Here is a 13,618-nt window from a genome sequence, read left to right on the forward strand (position 1 = left end):
GTAAAGTATATGGGTGTAACCCAGATCTGAAACTAAAGCGGAGATTGAACATAGAACTGTGGGTTAACAGGGCCTGTATGGCCTTCAAGAGAACCTTTGCAAAGAAATGTGCCATCCAGCTGAGGATAGTTCGTACGGCTCTATTATATGATGGCAGGCTTTGAGCAAAAAGTGTAATAGAACGAGGCTTAATAGAATTCAAGGAACCATGCAGGTGTTGCCGGGGCTCCGAAGTCCTGCCCGGCAGATGCTCTCAATGTACTGCTGTACCTCCTCCCCCTAGACCTCCACATTGAATTCCTTGTAGTCTGCAGTACTTTCAAACTATGTGAGTCCGGATGCTGGACAGCGAGATCATACAGTCATAGTAACATCGTAGACGAAGTACCTTGGGAAATCTGAGTATTCTCCAGGGACTACGCTACACGTAAGCCAAACTTCACTAGAAACCTTACTGTGGACTTTCTAACCAAGGCAGAGTGGAAGACCGGCGGGGTGTTTCAAAGCTACGTCACTGTATTCTTCACCAACGGATCAAATATAGTCTGTGGAGTCGCTGCAAGAGTTTTCTAGAATACGGTCTCCTAGGATTCTCCACTGCATTCCAAGCGGAAGTACTGGCGACACTGGAAGCCTGCCGACTTGATCCGAGCCCTAAACGTAACACAGCCATACTGACCGACTGCAAAGCGACCATTAAGGCCTTTTACTCAGCGGCGATATCCTCCAACCTAGTGGGACAGCGCAGAAACGTGTTGAACACCCTCCTCCGGTTTCTCGGCAATATGAAGAGAGAGGAGAGTGAGTGGGCTAACGGATTGGCTACGCGGAGCTCTGCTCTTGGTAGTCCTTCGGTGAGTACAGACCGTGTCCCGCTGGCGATTATCAATCATATTCCCCGCTGGGGAATCTACTTACCAGCCGCGGATCTCATTTGGCGAAGGCTCACCGAGTGTACCAAGTCAAGGAGGACTTGGCCCGCCTGTAACAAAACCCGATCGCAAGAGCTCTTGTACCAGACGCGTTTCAATGCATACAAGATTACGGCAGTCTGCACAGTGCATTGACCCATAAGGGACCACACCGCCAGACTCGGCATACCCTACAAATCGCACTGAAGAAACTGCGGAAAAGAAGGGGAAACCCATCAGGCACTTCTTTTGCAATTGCCAACTCTAACTAGAGTCAAGCTACGGACACTAGGTAAACCATTCTTTGAGGACCTCAAAGAAATCTCGCGCGGAGCTGCTATTCTTCGTGAATACTTCGGGCTGGCTCTGAAGATCTGTGCCGGCTGGACTTTGCCCCTTGCTCCCATAACAGCAGTCATGGTCTTAGCAGTTTGTAATATTAAAACGACGCAACACAATGCAATTAAACTCCTCGGATGGGCCACAAACACCTACCTACCTACCTAGTTTTCCGCCTCCCACTGAAAAAATGCCAGACAGTGAACCGATTTTAATAGGATTTATTTTTCCACAAAGCCTTGGAAATGAACAACAGTGTTTTGCCTTAATATGTTTACCTCAGTCTCTTTTACAATTAACTAACGTTAAGGATACTGGGAGTCGTGAGTCCGCACACTTGATGATGGACCGGACCAGTTGAGAAGCAACTTACTCCCATGGCAGAGGTGAGGCAGCATCTGATGAGTTGCCTTTGCCCTAAATGAAACCATCAGTCAACTTTTTTTAATTAACTAACGATTTTAAAAAATGAAAAGTTCCATCCGTATTTGGTCGCCCATATAAGCACAAATTACTTTCAATTAACTGCAGTGACCACACGTAGACCCGTTGGTTCTTTCAGCTGTTCTTTCATTTCAGCTGATTGGAGTTTAAGTTATATAAAGACCTCAAATCACACTTCCTAGGTGAAGAATTCCACCTTTGGGGAAAGTACACTTTCCCGATAGAGTCACGGTCACATATGCATAACAGATATAAATAGCAATAATGCATTACAAAATGCAAATCTGACATCATCTTATGAGAAGTGCGAAAAGGTTACCTCACGGCTATCCCCCTCAAAATGAGAGATTCACACAGAATAGGTAGGTTCACTGTAAATCGAAACTCATTGTATGCTCCAAGATCGCGGAAAACTCTACAGATACTATGACCTTACTGACTTAGATTTCTTTCTGTAATGTACCGCAATTAGTTTGAGAATCTTCCAATGGAATGCAATTGATGTTATTTTTTCGTGTTCTGTTCTGTCGTGGTGTTTTTGCGATAATTTGAAACCCAGTCGGACTCTGGGAAACTGGCTAAGTAATGAAACGGAAATGATTAGCATTTTATAATGAACAAGGTTAAATGTATTAATAACGGCGGATATAGTAATATAATTCGTGTTGTTTGATAAGTATTAAGGTTTGGATGAGTTTAAGATTTTTTCCCCATTACAGGTGATCGGGGAAAATTAGGATTTAGTAACTTATCGGTTCGATATTGGTGCAGATAACCGTGCTTTGATGATGAGCTGTTTTTGTACCCTGTGCTAGAAGAAAACAGTCCAACAATATAACGCGTATTCCGGTATTTCTAGCGCTCAAAATAATTAGAAAAACAAAACATCTAAGCATCGGAGGAAAGGACGTATCTGTTTTATTTCTCTAGGCCAACAAGTGCCCATTGTACGAGTATATCGTATTGAAATAAAGCGTTTATGGATATATTCAGCTTGATAAAGTCTATTATATGCGAAAATAATCAATTCACTGCGCACAATTCCTCACATACTCCTTGAGCTCAATCTAATCGAATTTAAATTCAAAACAATTCCATTAAATGAATTATCTGCAGCATTAATCGAAAACAAACTTTCAAATCACATTAGCGAATTTCTGTAAATTGAGCTTACCAATGCAGCCGCGATGGTCACTTCTAACGTAGCGCACAGTCTAGATTGAATTCATAACAATTCTAGCGGCGTGATGCTGAGACTCGTACATACATTTAATAGACATAATTTATTATTCTGGGCGAAACATTATTCACAGTACGCATGCTACGACCGGCTAATGAAACACATCAAAAAGTTGACAATAAATCACACAGTAAATATTCCAGGCATACGGTCACTACACGTTCATTTACCTGGGCGTGGTTTCTTGCGAACGCGATAACCTCACGAGGGCCACTTGGGGCCATATGTGACATTATTTACGAATGTCGAAGTCAAGGTCTTGGGGAATTCATTTGAATGGATTTAATTCATGACTGTGTATGCATGTTGTGAAACTTTAAGTGAATTCTATCAAAATGGTTTTGTTCTGCAACTATTGCGGATGTGGTGATATTATTTACTGGAAATGGATCTTTCATTTTCCCGTAAATGGCCAGCTTTCGCAAATTGTTCTCATACTTCTCCAACCTTGAATTGTTCCACTCACACTGCTTGTTTACACCTGGTCGAAAAAAATGAGAGAAATTCAAAATGTCCATAATTCCGAAACTGAATGACTCCAGCTCCAATAAACAAAACAATTGTCTATAATTTCGGAACTAAAAGTCTCGAGCTGTTTTAGACGTAACCAACAATTAGGGAATGGTCCTAAGAATTTGGATTTCTCCTTTGTTTGATTGTATACGACATTAACGACATGAATTTGAGTATATTCATAAATTTCCCGACGTTTTATTATGCATTCCATGGTTTAGCGTACAACTGAATCGCTTTACTTCTTGCCTACATTTCAACCTAAGTTGCTTTTCATTTTATTCCAATTTCATATCTTAAGCACACGTTTTTGGCCACCGAATACATTTATTTGATGTGTAGCCAGAAACTAGAATTCCTAACTAGCATTCAAGGAATACATTTTTATTTGACATTGAAATTAACGATGTTTTACAAGAAATTTATCTTGTTTGCGTTCACCGGTCGGCGTTCACGAAGTTGATCTTTGCGTGATTATCTCAGTCGTACATTTTATTCTCAGAAACGATCGTTAGTTTTGCTCTGCCAACACAATAAAAGCAAATACGATAACGGTCTAACCTAAAAGAAGAATTTTGGCAACTAATTCACACCTAGAAATACATAACTCACTTCAAAATCCTACAAAGAATTTCAATTTGATGACACACGGAAACTGGCCATATTTTATTAGTTGGGGGTCTTTGTGGTTATTAGTTGCTGACAGAATGAGTAAGTTAGCCAGCGGTCAAGAAATTAAATTCATGTAAAACAGGAAACACATATCTTTCAGTTCAGAAATAGAAATGTAAAGTGAGTCATCAATCGATTGATTCTAAATGTCTAAGCATCAGGATTCACTCCCGCGGTTCTCCTGAACTTTGAGACATCCACTGAAAACAATAAATCCCTTCTGATGATTGAAACTGTGTATTCGAATCAAATAACAAGAAAATGTTAACGACCTTTGCCGTCAAAAGCTTGGATGAAATGAAATATCGAAGATATCAACAAACGATGGTACGTGAGCAACGTGCAAGCTTAATAGTTCGGCAGGTTACTCACTTAAATCTTTCGTTTTCGATTATAATAACTTTTCTACTACTCTACTTAGCAAGACACGATTAATGCAAACGAAGTAGAAACAAGGTTGTTTCAAAATTGAACTTTATATATATACATTGCGTTATTACTTTTAGTTTTTGCGTTTTTATTCCTTGACCAAATAATTAACTTTGAAATAAAAATATGTTTTTAATATGTTCTACTTATTATATCCGATTGTCAACGGCACTTTACCTACGTCAAGGCTGGTTTCAAGTAGCTGTTAAATGCAAGTTTATGTATATAAAATCCATTCACCTGAAACACAATAATCGTATTTCTAGGTAATAAAAACTTGGATTTAGTAAGAATTGCATTAAGCTAGCCCGTAAAACAATACAAATAAAAAATAATTTAGGAACTTTACAAGTGATTTTTCATAAGCAGCCCAAACAAAATGAAACAATGGTGGATGAGCTATTTCCAACAGTTGCTACTCAGCAGCTCTTCTAACATAACCTCAAATGAAGTTTATTCTTATACAAAGGCTATTCACGACCGGATATTTGGCAGAGCTTCCGGAACAAATGCAATTTCTTCTCGAATTTGTTGAAGGTTTGGTCCCAAATTTCGTAAAAAACACACTGGATACTGTACTTCGTGTATTTCGTCCAGTCCACAACATAAGTTCTTCTTTTTCTATCCTGACACCACCTGATATTGGTCCAAACGCTTCCAAAGTCTTCGTATCCACTTTCCTCGGTGGAGCAACTTCAGCAATTTCAGAAAAGGAGAGGTTGTAACTTGCGTTGCCCACTCCTATCTATTTCGGGGTTTCTAAGGTGAGTGTTCACTTTCGACCTTGGTTGTAGATAGACGCCAGAAATTATTTTATCGTGTATATGCTATTGAAGCTCCCAAATTATTATATGATAATAAGTGCTTTGTTGTACTTTGTCATCCACCAACACTGATTCTGAGATTCTTCTGAAGACTCGTCATTGAAAGTCAACGGTTTTTGCTCTCCAGACTGGTCCATCTTCTACATCTCGCTATCTTTACACAGAGCCGGCCGAATCAAAGTATTATATATTATAAACTTTATTTCCCTAGATACACATTTTTAATTTCCAGAATCAGAAGTACGAGCTCGAATGTTTTATTGGCAAGCATCATCATCGGCGCAACAACCGGTATCCGGTCTAGGCCCGTCTTAATAAGGAACTCCAGACATCGCGGTTTTGCGCCGGAGTCCACCAATTAGATATTCCTAAAAGCTGACCTACGCCATCGCTCCATCTTAGGCAGGGTCTGTCTCGTCTTCTTTTTCTACCGTAGATCCACCCCGGAAAGTCTATACTTTCCGGGTTGGATCATCCTCATCCATACGGATTAAGTGACCCGCCCACCGTAACCTATTGAACCGGATTTTATCCACAACCGGACGATCATGGTATCGCTCATAGATTTCGTCGTTATGTAGGCTACGGAATCGTCCATCGTCATATAGGGGGCCAAAAATTCTTCGGAGGATTCTTCTCTCGAACACGGCCAAGAGTTCGCAATTTTTCTTGCTAAGAACCCAAGTCTCCGAGGAATACATGGGGACTGGCAAGATCATTGTCTTGTACAGTAAGAGCTTTGTCCCTATGGTGAGACGTTTCGAGCAGAACAGTTTTTGTAAGCTGAAATAGGCTCTGTTGGCTGACAACGACCGTGCGCGGATTTCATCATCGTAGCTGTTATCGGTTGTGATTTTCGACCCTAGATAGGAAAAATTATCAACGGTCTCAAAGTTGTATTCTCCTATCTTTATTCTTCCCGTTTGACCAGTGCGGTTTGATGTTGTTGGTTGGTTGGTTTTCGTTGCTGACGTTGCCAAGATGAAGGCAGTTTGTACGTCTCAGGTGGTTCTTCCCATGAAGTCGATATTGTCAGCATAGGTCAGTAGTTGGATGGACTTAGAGAGGATCGTACTTCTTGCATTTACCTCAGCATCACGGATCACTTTCTCGAGGGCCAAGTTAAAGATGACGCGCTTTCATCCTGCTGACCTGTTGGTAAGACTTGCGCGCCTGGTGCGGTTGCTCCTTGTAATTGTCTAGTTCACAGACTTGTTGGTTCTCCCAGGCTTCCTTTTTCCGTCTGTCAAGTCGCTTCTCTGCTCGCCGGAGTTTATGATAAGTCTCTACGCGTGCCCGCGTTCTTTGATAATGCATTGTTATTCGGTATGCAGCATTCTTCCGTTCCGTTGCTACCTTACATTCATCGTCAAACCAGCCGTTCCGACTCCTTTTGCGACTGGGGCCAAGTATGTTTGTGGCCGTATAAATAATAATGTTCTTCAGGTTGTTGTGAAGATCATTTGTTGATGCTTCATCTCCAGGATCTCTGTTGACTGAGATTTTTGTAGCATTCATTTCACGCTTATTGTTGTTGCGGAGGGCTGTGTTGTGGTTAGCTTCAGTGTTAACTCTCACCTGATCGTCACAGGGGATTCTGAGTATTGTTGTTACTCGAGCTTGGAGCACCATGCCAACGAGATAGTGATCCGGGTCAAGTATGATTTTGATATCATATCTGGGACAGGCTTCGAGGGTTCGTTCTATTGCATCGTGCCTCGTATCAGTCTCCTCTGTAGGGGCGTGAACGTTAATGAGGCTTATATTTCTAAATTTGCCTCTCAAGCGTAGAAAGCATAGCCGTTCGCTTATGTTTTCAAAGTCGATAACAGCACATGGTTTACTGGATGGCCAGTATAATATAATATATGGTGTAGAAACCGGTCCCTGTCCAACGTGTCTCCTGTAACACTGTTTCATCAGCCCTATATTGGGACAGAGTATCGGCTAGCTGCTTCATCTCTGTACAGGGAGCGCAGGTTCCATTAGAAAATGCGCAAGCATGGTAGACTGTTAATTTCATCTGTTTCGATGTTGTTCTTTGTGAAAGTCGCCCTTAAGTAGGCAAAACTGTCGAATTTTTCAAAGTTGTAATCGTTCAGCCTCACGTGTGGTCTAATTGTTGTTTTTTTCGGAATTATTTGTACAGTAGCATATCATTTAAATCCGCTAGAATAACTCAGCGTCATTGTGATGAGTCTAATCAGTTTCACTGCAAGTTCAATAGGCTTGAGAAAATTTGATAAACATCAACGTTAGATTCATCATAGTTATTGCATAACATGCTTGTCCCAAATTCTGTTAAAAAAGGAGAAGTTTAGGTTGATACTTTATACTATCCCCACCAAACAAAACGACAAACAAAACACACTCAATGCCGTTAAAAAAAAACGGTCAAAGAGAAATGCTAAGGAGTTTACCTCGTTCGACGCGACTAGACGAGCCCCGGCCCTGTCGCGATATCAGCAAGGGTTCATGATGTATAAACGGCGCCAAGATGTAAGCAAATTAGTGTGAGTCACACAAATGCGTGTCTATACACTTAATATTGATACCAATGGTAGCCGTTCGGTATATGCGTATCGGAAGTTACACTCTACTAGAAACTCGATGACGCGGTGCCAAATATTGTCAACATAACGCGAACATGGACCTAATTGCTATAAACTTCTCTAATTTGGTGGCCAATGAATTCAATATAGTGTCGGCATTGGCGTCTCTTAGGGTTTCCGTAACGCCATTAAAAAGGACGACTCTATGACCAGTTCATGAAGCTCACTATTATCTCATCTGATTCACCATTTATTTCTCCAAAGCATACGCACCACAGGCAGGCCGACGAGACCTGCCACTGCACCTCAACACCGGGTGTTTATTGGATTTCTGCGAATTAAGCCATGCTTAAAACAACAAGAGGAACGCCCTCGCCAACCACGGCGAATCAATTCGCAGCGATTCCGTTAGAAAAGAGAAGAAATAATACCACGTGCGCGATTATCGACAATAAAAACAACAACCATTCGCAGAGCGGTCAATGCCACCATCGGAGTCATCACGCCTGGTAAGCAGTTCGGCAACAAATATAAATGAAGGATTTCGGTCGATAAAACGCTAGCCAAATTGGCAAAATTACAAGAATGAAAACTGCAAAAAAAGAAAGAAAGTGATTTCTGTTACTTGACCGGCTACTACAAAGCTCTTTACGGTAAACTGGTCACATGGCACGGTTTCGCCGTGCCGTGCCAGATCTATATTAACCGGTCAAATGTCAACACCAGTCGTCATCATCATCATCAACGGCGCAACAACCGGTATCCGGTCTAGTCCTGCCTTAATAAGGAACTTCGGACACCCCGGTCTTGCGCCGACGTCCAGCAATTCGATATCCCTAAAAGTTGTCTGGTGTCCTGACCTACGCCATCGCTCCATCTTAGGCAAGGTCTGCCTCGTCTTCTTTTTCTACCATAGATATTGTCCTTATAGACTTTCCGGGCTGGATCATTCTCATCCATAAGTGACCCGCCCACCGTAACCTATTGAGCCGGATTCTATTCACAACCTGACGGTCATGGTATCGCTCATAGATTCCGTCGTTATATAGGCTACAGAATCGTACATCCCCATGTAGGGGGCCAAAAATTCTTCTGAGGATTCTTCTCTCGAACGCGACCAAGAGTATGCAAGAACAGCAAACGCCTGAGCCTATCAATGTGCATTAGGGCCATTCTGCTGGCTCATTTTGACCATATTTTTTGCTTTTCCACGTTTTCACTGAATGAATATAAATCTATGCATAAAATAAATCAATCTTAGATTAATATTGTACAATCGAGCCTAACGGAAAATGGATTGAAACTTCGGTTTCGATTTTCCACGTTTCGACTCCGCAAGGAAGCTTTATCTCTGGTATATGTTAGTAAATAATAAAAGACCGAAGAGAAAAAAAGCAGAACAAAGTAATTAATTTGAATATTTTACAATTATTAAAGAAATGCAACAATTTACATATCACAGAATTTTTAAGAATTAATGCTCATTTAGGATTTACCTTATATTTCATCTACATATGCGTATGACACTGATGAGAAATCTATCCTGTAAAAAAAGAAAGGAAATGGTTAATAAATGATTCTTTTAACAATTTATACTGTTAATTGCATCTGAAACAAGAATCAAGTCGGGAACTAGAAGCTGATTTCGTATTTTTGTGGCAGATAACAGCAACTCCATGCCCACGGTTTTCCATTGTATATATTTTTCTTGGGGTAATCTTGGACTAATCGCCAATCTATTTGATCTATTCGGGATTACCGGACTAGCGCTACTTTTTTTCCTTTCAGTCACCGTTGTTGACAATTCTATCCAAACCAGTCTATTTTACCATGAATCCTTCTTTTTCAATTTTGAGGGATAGTTGATGATCAAATAACTAATATTCCAGATATGTAAATGTTTCATCTCACTTAAAATTGAAAGATATAACTAGAACATAAAGGCAGATAAACAGTATTCGCCATTTTTCAGCTGTTAAAAAAAAGTATAATAAAACTGTGAATGTCATTACAGGAGAATGAAACGGGAAATACTATAATTTGCATGCCGTAACAGCACGAACACTACAGGGCAAATAAATTTCTGAGACCTCAAGAAAGTACAGCTAAAAGTCGTCAATGCCAAGGCTGCTACAGATGATTGCTCCAATCAATGGTGACCAAGAATCAATGAGGACAGAGGTATCGACATCAACTGCACCATTCCGCACTGCGGGCAAGAGTTTCAGTAGTCGTCGAAGCACTCTTCTTCACCGTCCAGCTGAAGTCTCGTTGAGGTTCCGGACGAATCCCAAAAAGCGTATAAAGAATTGGCGTATGTAATCGATTGCGATAGTATAGCGAAAATCACTCCACTCGTGCTCAGAATGCACACAGCATAAGGCAGTCATTAGTCGGCCCGAGGCATTTCCATCCGCCTACACGGCAGGAATTGCCTGCCCTTGTCCCCAAAAGGCACAAAATGGAGGAACCCGCAGACATAAGAGCGATTACTTGCTTATCAACCCTCTACAAGTTCATAACATCCATTATTAATGGAAGGGTCAAGGCGCATCTCGATACCAATAGCTTTCTACCCAAAGGCAGAAGGGCTACTGGAGTTAGATCAAGAAGTTGGAAAGGGCAACTCATTATCGACTCGGCAGCTGTAGAACAGGCAACTAGAGGCGAAATCTTTCTAGTTGCTATAGCAATTACGCCTAGGCTTTTGACGGCATCCCGCACATGTGCAATAAAATTTCGCCTACATGATAAGCGCGAGCTGACACACTTGATGTACTTAGATGGTATCCAATTTTACGCTGGTAGAGATGATCATCTTAAAAGTCTCTTGCGAATAGTAGATATGTTCAGGCAAGATATTCGAATGGAATTTGGCCAGATATCGAATCCAAGACATCAGCAGAGGTCATCACAAGCCACATGTTGGATATAGCATTGGTGACCACCGCATCAAAATTTTGATCGCGACAGCCTTCTAAAAACACCTAGGAATTCTACAATGAACAATTGTTGGAATTGGTGGTCTGAAGAATGCTCTGCTGCCTGAATTTCTGCGGCATGTAAAGCTGGTACTGAAGTCACATCTCCTGGGGAAGAATAAAATAGGCGCAATGAGTGTGTTCGCTATCTCTTCACTGGCATATGTATTCGCAATATTGAACCCCTTTTGTTCCCCTCACTCGCTATTCTCGTAATCCCACCCAATCTCTCCCTTCTTCTATCAGTTTTGTTGATTCCACTGCCAACTCCCCACAAACATTCTCCCTCGACCGCCCCACCCTCTACGCCTCGTGCGTAGAATTCCTCATTGGTAATCTTGAGCCCAATATCGGACCTGGCCTCGATGGGCTTCCCAACCTCTTCTTTCTGAACTGTAGAAAACACATTTCCCTTCTCCTGTGTATAATCTACAACAAAAGTCTAGTAGCCTCTCGAAAGAGACCTTTTCCTCAATTCAGTCCTCCTTAACACTTTTCAACGTTGGATTATCTTATTTTTGGCTGCACGGTAATTGTCCCGATGCAATACACGGGCAGGCATAATGCTGTATATAAAAGGACACATCAAAATCTTGCATACAAGTATGTGCTGATCACGGGAACATTTCCGGTTTATCGATATCAACCGTAGGCAGTATTCGATAGTTCGGCTTACAGCATGTATTGGGACTGTAAAATTCCAACTGATCGCCACATACCGTACAACAAACGTAAAGTGGTTTTAATTGACAAGCCGAATCGCTGCGCATATATGATTGATATTATCATCCCCGTAATAGTCCAATGAGGTACTTGATAGCACAATTCGACAGTACACTGAAGTAATTCAGGTAGTATACGATGAGCTTGTGCCAACCCACACTCTTAACTACCGAAACCTTATCTCTCTTGCGGACGACATCGTCCAAGATTGTATATCTAAGAAAACACTATGACGGAGATTATTAAAAAATAAATACTCTCCGCAGTATTCCTTCCTAAAAAATTAAGTCCATGACCTCGATAATTGAGAAATTCGTGATAAAATAACGCCAATCTAATATAGAACTTAACCCAGATGTAGGCACCACCGTAAAATCTCCCCGGGGCTAGGCAAAGATACCAGTCGCAATAATATCCTACCCCAAAACATATCTCCTCCTGAAAAACAAACGACCTTGCAAACCACTTTCGCAAAGCCAACCAATCTTCACTCCATTTGACCAAAGCTTTGAAACCAAAGTTGGTGCTTCGATCGGCCTCCTCAAATCCACAACATCATACTACTAATGAACCAATCAAACTGGTCTCTTCCAAAATCCACTTCTTCCAACCAACCTCTTTGGCTCTGTTTCACTCATTAATTTCGTTAAGCCCAAATCGGTCAAAATGTCCACTAAGCAGAGTAAAAGCAAAAAGTCGACCAGGCGTGACAAAATCCAAACCATTGTCCGAAAAAAATTATCTGCAGCCACTTGCCCTTTTCTGTCCACTCTAATTAATGATTGTTGAATACCCACTCTTCCGCGAGCTGGAAGTATGCTCAAATCGTTCCTATCCCTAAAAAGAATAAAAATCCACTTCAGCTAGACAAGTTCTGCTGGTCCTCAAAACCGCTATCTTACTCGGGGTTTATCGCAAGACACAGTTTAATAACATCTTAATTTCCATCCGCACTTCTGCAAGTTAATCTTTAGCATTCTAAATGGTCAGCAACCTCAAGTGAAAGTTTGGTAGCAGCTCTTCCTTCCCTATACTAGCCCTGTTGGCATTTCAAAAGGATCAGTCCTTTCCACTATCCTTTTCTCGTCCTTCACAGCAGAGATTTCCAAACCCTAACCGTAATCCCATCAAGATCCTCCAATATACCAATACGACTTCAAAGTGTACACTTTCACGAAGGGGGCAAGCCATTTTGAATTCATATTTGTATGAGCTTTACCGATACTTTAATAATAATAATAATCGTTGGCGCAACAATTCATATGGGATCAGGGCCTTGAAGTGTGTTAGAGCACTTCACTCAAGACAGTAACGGTACACTACAGTATACTAATGGAGGCAATTTGGTCAGCATTGCGCTCGCCCGAGATTATTACCCTGATTTGACTCAGGTACTCATTCACAGCTGACTCGACTGGTATGCGACATCCAGTCACGACAACAAATCCCTCTGCCATCAGTGAGATTTGAACCGCAACCTTCCACTACGACAGCGCAGTGCTCTAACTACTTGAGCCATCCGAACACTACTTTACCGATACTTCACCAGGTGGAAATTAGCCCTCAATCCTCAAAAGTGCCAAACGATTGTCTTCTGCGGGAATAGGTTGAGGATGACTCCGAGAATGACTTCCGGCATCAAGAACCTGTCTCTCCTCATCAATTCAATTCCCATTCCTAACGTTAAACAAGTCGTCTATCTAGGCGTCACCATCACTTCAACCTCAACGTCCCTCTTGTTAACAAGATACTAAACCGTGTAAACGGTGCCTTTAAATCCTTATATCCTATCCTTCGGTTTAGTAAATCCACTCCAGCAAAGGACAAAATTTTCTACTACAAACAGTTGATTAACTGATCAAGATCACTTGCGGATATCTCCCCTAGACAAATGAAGAGGCTACCTTTCAAGAAAAGGCAAATCCTCCGCCCCTGTACCGGCATATTCAAAAATGACGATGATTTGAAGAATATATCCAATCAGATCCTC

At 41.4% G+C, this 13,618-nt stretch overlaps 1 protein-coding gene across 1 annotated transcript in view; it reads right to left on the reverse strand.

Moving 5' to 3' along the window:
- The window catches only part of LOC119654295 (trichohyalin), a 214,869-nt gene that overhangs the window by 123,096 nt on the left and 78,155 nt on the right, over positions 1-13,618 (reverse strand). Inside the window, exon 2 of the mRNA XM_038059600.1 lies at positions 9,421-9,467. The gene's annotated coding sequence lies outside the window, so the exon portion shown is untranslated. The remainder of the gene's footprint in view (positions 1-9,420; positions 9,468-13,618) is intronic.

Source organism: Hermetia illucens, chromosome 4 (genome assembly GCF_905115235.1).
Source record: "Hermetia illucens chromosome 4, iHerIll2.2.curated.20191125, whole genome shotgun sequence".
Taxonomy (NCBI): domain Eukaryota; kingdom Metazoa; phylum Arthropoda; class Insecta; order Diptera; family Stratiomyidae; genus Hermetia; species Hermetia illucens.